This window comes from Drosophila gunungcola, unplaced genomic scaffold, assembly GCF_025200985.1.
Source record: "Drosophila gunungcola strain Sukarami unplaced genomic scaffold, Dgunungcola_SK_2 000001F, whole genome shotgun sequence".
Taxonomy (NCBI): Eukaryota; Metazoa; Arthropoda; class Insecta; order Diptera; family Drosophilidae; genus Drosophila; species Drosophila gunungcola.
In genome coordinates this window covers 20,371,542-20,380,899 of record NW_026453197.1, presented here as the reverse complement: position 1 = coordinate 20,380,899, position 9,358 = coordinate 20,371,542, and positions in this window count along the sequence as shown.

Here is a 9,358-nt window from a genome sequence, read left to right as displayed (position 1 = left end):
CTTTCAGTGTAGACTAAAAACGAGAATTCCCAATAATTCCCAATCGCAGTCGGTCCGGTTTTTTTGTTTTTTTTTTTTTTTTTGCTGGTGTGTTGAGCAGGCTCTTTAGAGGTGTTATCGGGGGTGGTTCCCGAACCGACCAATCAGCGCTGTGGAACGAACGATAGGTTGTCTCTGTTATACGCACTTAAATTACGTTCTCTCTTTCCCGCTCAGATTTATTTTGTACCATTCGTTTTACTAATTGCCGCCGACATGAAACACGAAAAACGCCGACGCCACGCATACAAATAAACATAAACACGGCTATGGTATATATATAGACCTATATGGCATACCCCATGCCTTATAGAGTGGGTCACCCTTTTCCGGATTGTGGGTTGCATTTTGATACGCTAGGTTTTCGTATACTTATTATTCTCTTTTTTTTTTTTTTTGTTTTTCCCCTTGCTCTTTTATATCGGCAGCTGCCATCGTGTTAATGCATTTCTTGTTTTTACACACAGTTGCCATTATTAATTGTATCTCGGATTTGTTGTTGTTGTTATCGTTTCAGTTACCGTTTGCCCCCGTTAATTTTTCGGCGAGTTTGCAAACTTATGGATGTCGAAAGGGGGTTGCTATTCAGTTAGATATGGACAGAGATTTGTGTGTTGAGATTTGGGATTTTTATATACGTGGCCAGATTTATTTAGAGGTAGTACATTTTAACAGCTGTTTAAAAATAGCATTGGTTTTTATGGCTAGTAAATTTTTTACAATACATTTTTCTTGTCCGCAAACGATAAGCAATTATAAGAAAAATTCCTTACAATATTTGAAAAATTACATTTCATTTATTGCATTTACATTTTAAACATATTTCAGATAATTTCTTTCTTTTGCTAAATCTACAATAAAATTTAGTTCAACGTTTTGTGCTGCACAAAAAAACACTTAACCAATAAACATTTATAAATTATAATAAAAATATTAGAGTTCATAATTTTTTTTGTTTTTTAAATTTTAAAAAAAATTTAAGTCTTTAATACATTTGTTATTATTTTACAGAATTTTCGAAATCATAATGGAGGCAATTGATCCACTTTAGAAACAACTGTAAAAAGTAGTCTCGACCTAATCAAATTCCATATTTCCCCAAGGAGCAACTTTTGAACTACAGGGCAAATCAAAAACGTTCTGACAATTAAATGTAATTTGGTGCAATCAATTTCCACGAAGGAATTTTCCAGAACGCCTGCAAAAGTCGGATGGCAGCTGCTTACATTCGCATGAGCCACGAAACACATGCCACATGACCGGCCAACAAAGACCCCATGGCAATGTCTACATCCATATGTCTATATGGTAACCCCTCCCTAACCGAACTCAAAATCGAAATCATTGCTGTAATCATAATAATTGTTTTCACAAATTGGGGGCGTGCACTCGTCGGCCGTGCGATTGGATCCCAAAAACACGAGTGTGTCGAGTTAAAAACATGTTTTACCTGAACGAAAACCATAAAAAAAAGCCGAAGACCAAGACGACGACGCCATGTTTGTATCGGTATCTGGTTTTTGGGTGTATCTGTATCTTTGTGTGTGTTTGGCCACAACTTATTGGATAACCGAGTGGAGACATGCGCTCTTTTTGCTTGGAGAATGGGGAATTCTCCCAGAGAAACAAAAAAATAAAGATACAAAATGGCGCCCAACTGTCTTCAATTGATTTTTTGTAGTCCCATTATATTCTCAGTATTTCAATTAAATTATTCATCATTGTATTTTCTGCGTTGGGTAATTGTTTTGGCTGCTTTGCATACAACTTTGAAAATTAATGGGCTGTTATTAAATAATAGGGGATACCACAGCCTGGTAATTATAGGTTTCTTTTGAAATTGTATGTTTGCTCTAAATACATAATAAAGATGTTTGGAAGAAGGGAAGACACTTTCTAATATTTTATTAATTATGTTATTATACTATGATATGCTAGGCTTATACTTACAAATATATAATTTCTAAAGGAAATGAGGGTGCTATTCATTATTGATTACAAGAATACTAAGGGAACATTTTAAATAAATTATTTTGTGATGGAAATAAATTAAATTATATTTTTAAAATAGTTTTAAAGATTAAAGATTAATATAACTCAAACGATCAATCATCATCCCACTCCCTTTGGTTAAGCAAATAAATAAAAAATTGTGTTTACTTTTATGCGATTCATCTTACCGATTTGCCGCTTAAAATTTCAGAAGCAAAATAAGCAGCAGCCAAATCCTTTTCGAAAATATTCAAAATATCAACAATCGAAAACAAACAAACCGACTTAGAAGTTCCCGACAATCGGTAGTCCGGAAACTACAGAGCGTAATTACCCCGGACAAACAAAAACCCATGAAAAACGAGCCACGAAGCGAAAAAAAAACCAACTTGTCATTGATCAAAACGCTGAAAAGGAGACAGATTTCAGCGCAACCAGCTACCAAAAGGGATTTATGTTTCAGGATCTCTCGGATTTATAACCCATTCGGAGATGGGGGCGAGAGTACTTTACTAATCAGCCAGATTTATAGCAGGCATTTAGTTTTGTTCCAGCCCGAAGTTTTCCGATATTTTGGGCAGAAATAAATCCGCGACGCTTAACCCTTTAGGAAAATTCAACCCGTTCTCGGCCGTAAAGTTGCCACGCCCCGTGGAGAAACGCCTACGCGCAAGTCCTTCCGGGTATATACATCTAGCGGCCTTATTTTGATAGACTCAATGGCAGTTTAACCGCAGGATTAGCTTGTTTGTCCAACGGATCAGCGCGGTCCATGCAAACAAGGCTCTAAATCGTGGGCCATACCACTACCTGCGGAATCGCCGGGTTTCTGAAGGGGTTAAGGGTCGAGTTGAGCCCAAAAGGATGGCCATTTCCGCTGTTTATATGATCTGTTTACATGGTCGCAGTCAGCAATGGATTCCCAATACAAAACGAAATGTCCTACCTACGCCCAATTCCAACACCCATTCCATTCCAGCTACCGTTTCGAAAGAGTTAAGCAAGGATTAGATCGTTCCTGGTTCGGAGCGAGGACTTAGCTTAGCGCGTATTAATCTCATTTCGTGGACCTCAAGCTGTGTCCTCCTCGTCGATGTCCTTGCTCCTCCCTAATCGCCGTCGCTTAGCCATGCAAATATTTTCAATTTGGCCCTTGGCTCGATTAAAGGCTGAGGGTTAAACCCTCCTCGTGACATCTGATTTCGATTTGAGCGTCTTAAACAGCCAACAAAATATGATACACTGGTGGAAAAGGCAAGTGATAATTATTAAAACCGAAGAGATATTTATTTTCGTTTGATATACCTATCTTACGTTTGACATTTACATTTGTAACTTAATTTTCTAAAAATAATTTAATCTAGACAGACCATTACCATTTTTTATATGAAAATAAAATATTGAAAATAGGACGTTTATTGACCGAGAAAACCCTTTAAACTTTCTTATAGTAAATGTATACAGCCTTAAGATAAATTAAACTTTCTTTGACTTTTAACTTGTTTTACATTTCTTACACCCTTTTTTTTTTACTAAAATATGTTACAGATTTCACTATATAAGCCTATGTGAAAAAGAGTTTTCCTCTCGCTTTTCGCACTGACCCGTTTTCAAGGGGATTTACCCGGCGGGGAAAATGGGAACTGACTAAAATTGGCCAAATTTTGCTGAAATCACGTTCACGGTTCTTTGGACAGTTTCCGGGATTCGGACACACTTGTTACATTTGTTGTTGTTGCTGTTATCGTGTGCTTCGTTTTGCAAATAAACAGCCAAATGAGTGTCCTAGAGGTTGCCTTAAGTACGGCGAAGGGTGAACATTTGTGATGGGGTTGGGGTGGTCCTTTTTTGGGGGTTGCTCCATGGTCAGAATAGTCCATGCTGCGAAAGCATATGGTTTGCCAAAACAGCGGGGTGATGAGCCGGAAACCAGAATTTAGAAAAAGGAAACTTTCAGTATTGGTGGTTGATCGGTGCTCTATTGCGATTTGAAATACTCTTTCGAGAAGATTATCATCTGAGATCATCTGAGAATAGAGTGTTACCATATGGTGGAGTGAAAGATAAAATAAGAAGATTGCTTGACCAAACTGAATATTAAACACTAAGTGAAAAACAATGTTTGACAGGTTTTAAAACTCTTTTCAATGGTAAGAAATAAAACTTGTTGTAAAGGATTTTTTAAAAATAAATAAATCCTACTGAAAAAATTAAATTTGGTTGTAATAAATACAAACTGAATATCTGAAAAAGAGATAGAGTTTTAGTTAAGATTTTCAGCATTTTAAAAATTATATTAATAATATTATAATAATATAATATTATATATTATATACTATATTATAATATTATATATTATATTATAATATTATATTAATATTATATTAATAGCATAATTAAAAAAAATAATATTACAATGTTTTTTCGTATTTGCAAACCTTAAAAATATATTGTTCAAGTAGCGCACCAAGTCAGTCGACAAACCCTTCAAAATAAAGCCCAAAAGCTCACCCCCTTCCCAATGGCCAACACTTGATAATTGTTGACAATGTGTTATAAACTGATTTACACGCATTTAACGAAAAAAGAGAAGCACTGCCAAAACTCACGCAGCGCCAACACCAACAACAAACATTAACAACCCACAAACGCTGACGAAAACGAGGCGACGGCAACGCGACACTCGTCAGCAACATCGTTAAGGGCAACCGGAACACCAGCAGCACTACACTGAGAAAAAATATGCAAAAGACACACACAAAAAAATATAAACTTTTCATTAAAAATTTTTTTGACTTTGGAGGATTTAATTTATGCTTTATACGTTAAGAAATGTATTTAATTGTGCTGAAATAAAGGTTAAAACTGAATGCACTTCAGCAATGCACTTATCTATCTTTGAATGAATATATGATTATAATGCTATTTTTGATTTATATATAAGTTTTCTTAAATTCTGCTAAAAACAAATGTTGAATTTTAATTCACTGACATCGAATCATAATTTAATTGTTTTAAATCTATGGATAATTTCGATCTTTAATGGCTTGAATATATATATATGCATAAAACAATGTGGCAAAATTATAGTAACCAATTAACCAACCAACCAATGCATAGTAATAGTTTTTTTTACAAATTAATTTAATTTCTTGCAGTGCAGCTACACGAAGAGCAGCGACAGCAACCGCTTAGATGTCATCGTTAGCGCTGGTGGAAAGGTCAGTGGGAGGGGGGTTGGTGTGGTGTGGCAGGGGGCGGTGTTTGTGTGGGGGTGGGGAAAAGTCGCGTGTGCCACGCGAGGGTGGCACACTCACTCACACAAACATTTCGTATCGAGGGGACCCGCAATGTGGATGTGGTATATGGTGTTATATGGATGGCATAAGGCGATGTGGTGCCCTGTGATGTGTGTTAATGAACTGCGTAACAATTAACGGCAGCAACAACAAGCGTCAACAAGCGACCGCAGATCAAATAAAATTATATATATTAAATATCCGAAGCCAAGAATACACTTCAATTATATTTTAAATATATTTCCCGGACAAGTATGATTTCTGACCCTATCCAAAAATACCAACAAGGTACTCTTTTTAATGAATTTAAGATTACTGATCTTTTCATCATTGCGTAAGTTTTTATTTTTTGTAAATTTGTTAACAATAAGCTAAAAAATAATTCGAAAATATACTTTAAAAATATGTGTTATGTTTTGTTATTATTAATTTGTTATTAATTTGCTACTTTTACTATTACAAGAAGCCTATTTTATCAAACTATTTACAGACATATTTTGATTGCTTTCTAAATAATGAGAAATGTATTTTAACCACTTGTAATTTTTTTATTGTGATGAATTAATCTTATTCAGCATATTCTTTCACCGATTCAATATTCCCCCATTCTAGGGTATAAAAAGTCACTGGTCTCGCGTAAGACTTGAATAGTAGGGTCCAAAACTTGCGGGTACTTTTGCGGATTTATTGCTACACATGATCGGTCAGAGTGCTTAGAAGTTGTTTGATGGCCTGATTATGCTGGTGCTTCCTCAGCTTCCTCCGAAAACATCGGTCAGTTCACAATGGTTCAGAGTGGCTCACTCGATCGGCTTCTGGGGAACTAGAGCTCTCGTTCTCGTTCTCCTTCCCGATCTAAATCAATTTAATTGAGGTCCGAGTTGTGGCCCTTGGCCTGGCTTAATTTGTTGATTGTGTGCCGCGTTGTGTGTTGTGTTTGCTGTGGCCCGTTGAAACCATTAGCAGTGTGTATCAGTGTGAAATCTGAGGCAGAATGAGTGGGGATTCCATCAGAGAAGTCAGGGCTAGGAAGCAATTAGCTAAAGCGGGTGGAAAGGGGCCAAAACTTAAAATCAGTAGGATTTGGAACAGGGATCCCAAGAGGTTTATACAGGCTTGAAATTTTAGATTAGGATTATGAAACGTCTTTATTTCGCATTAATTTATTCCAAAGAAACTTCTGCAGAAGTCAGATTCTGTTATTTTCAATAGAGATTTGAAACTAATAATCAGTTCTAGGAAATTGAAATGATTTCTGCAGTCAGAAGGCAGCCTGGTAAAAAAGTAGTAAGAGCAAGTATTTCATTCTCAATATATATATGTTTCGCTTTGATTTTAATCCATCGCTGTCTTAAATTATTTTAAATATGGGAAATTTAAAATTTTTCAATTAAATTCAAATATTTTAATATCAAACATGCCAATTTAGTATTATGTTATATTATGAATTTATATTTAATATAAACAAAAAATATAATGTTGGGGATACAGCTTAAATTTAATATAATTATGTAATTTAGAATTGGAGATTAAATAGCTAGATATTTATTTGTACTATTCTAATTTTGAATCAGTTTAAACCAACTTTTACAATAGAATTACATGTTTGAGAAAGTTTAATTTGTAAAAAACTTTTTAATAGAGTTAAATAATCGGTCTGCCTAACTTAATATAAAATAGTATTTCTAAAACTTTAAAACGTAAGATATCTTCCTCGGAACTTCCATGTGAATAGGGTCACTTCCTCTTGGACTTTTGCAGAACCCCAAGACATCTGCACTCGCAATTTAAAGGGCAATTCCGCTGTTCAAGTGCAAGATTGAAAAGTTCAGATGCCAACTTATCATGCAAGCTGTCTTTCCTTCATATCTCAGCATCTTCTTCCACAGATGGACACCAACAGCCACATCCACATTAAAAGAAACAAAATCGAAAGAGAACTTAACCCCAACCCGGAATGAACTCACTTCCGTTCGATCCATGGGGGGGATTTCTTTATAGAGCAAGTAGTGCTAACTGGACGGGTCGAGTGTTCAAGTGTTCAAGTGCAATTCCTAATTACTCATTCATAATTTCTGCTTAATTGCGAGCGTATTCCTCTCGTGCACAATTGAAAGAACTACGCATCGTACTAGGTTCATTCATACATTTATTTATTTATTTATTGGTTCTCCCCAAATGAAGGGAAGCGAACTGGCGGCGTAAATTAACTTAATTGAAATTCGGGTCAACAGAGAGGCCAAGATAATGAAAGAAACTAATTAAGAAGTACTACTGCCGAACTGCCCACATATATTTTTGTATGCAGTATGTGTGCCGCTGATTGTTACTTTGCGCATTTGTCGCTCAAATATTTTCAAATATTTTCCCATTTGCTGTGTGTTTGTATTGCCATTATTTGATTATATTGGGTGAGCGAGCGAACGCGGCCCATGGGTTAACAATTATTGTATTAATAAATATTTGAATGCGCTGCCCTCATCTGAACCCATCAGCGTTTTATAGTAGAGTGGCCGGCCACATCAGTTTCAATTAAAAACACATTTTGTGGTCACTGTGTGGTCGCCACTTGGATTCTCCATGGGTTGGGTTCGATTAGAGCTTGGGTTCTTCTACACATAGTTCGCAATATTCCTAGGTGACACACCCAATACTTGAGGGGCTTCCATACTGTACATATGGCTTTATGATTCCCTTTCTGCCGATGTGGGTATATAACAGCAGTTGAAAATATATGGTAAAAGGGGGTCTCTTGTGGTGGCTCATCTAACTGGATTTTAAAACCAATCGATAATGTCAATATTTTTCCTGCTGCTGTTGCAAACCATTTAGTGTCAACTAACTGGGTTAACAAATGTTCAGGTTCTCATCACTGATCCAATTATCCAATCAAGGTGTTGCACTAGTTTTAAGTAACTATAATTACGGTCCAATAATGTCATAAAAAAATAAAAAATCTATAGTTAAGCTTTAACAATGTCATATCTTGTATAAACATTAAGAAACTTATTTGTAATTGTTATTAAACAGATAAGATTGTGGAATTTAATTGATTTAGGTTTAAGTTCAACCTCTTTCTAAACTGGTTTTAAGCTTTTAAAATAAATGTGCTATTAGCAAGAAGTAATGCTCATACCATTTCCAACATCTTGTTAACCACTTAAATTCATACGATATATATTTGATATAGTATTCATTTTAATTGCTTTCTTAAAATTAAATTGAACTAATATGAATTTTTTAAAGAATCAATACAAATGTGGAATTAATTTGATTTAAATTGAGGATCAACCCTTTAATAAACTAGTTTTATAAATATCAGATAAGCAAAAGATAAAAAGTATAGTTTTCACCCACTTAGACATGTATATACAAAAAATATAGACGTGAAAATTAATTGATTTAAATTTAAGCTAAGTCATTAAATAAACAAGTTTTATAATTTTTAAATAAATCTCAGATTAACAAGAAAGTAACACCTTTCCAACCACTCAAACACCTCTTTCAAAATAAGATCTCTATAAAGAAAAGTTTTCAAGCCAAGACAATTACTATCCTTTCTACAATATCTGCTCTATTCAACTCCAAAAAAATATGTAAAAGATTGAAAGAGTAACTTATCCCTTGCAAGCGAACACCCGTATGAAAAAAAAAACCACCGCTGATCTTAAGCCTTTGCACAAACAAAGCCGCTGAGCAACTAACCGATTATGTATAAAATATTTATGAAATAGATCCGGGGCGAAAAACTAAGCCGATGGGTTTGAATCATTAGAGCGGAGAAGGAGCACCCAGGAGCAGTCTAAATGGACAAAAAGTGTAACAAACGGCACACGCATCCTGGATTCTACTATATCTACTATATATATGCCCATGCACTGGGTTGCGAATCCCGAAGATGCATGCTGGGTAATCAGGTCTAGGCATCTGCTGGGTTGAGCCTTTCCTCTGTATATGGTGTATATATACCATATATTCTGTAGGCGAAGGACCCACAAGGTTGCTCTTTCGACATCCTAAATCCCTGC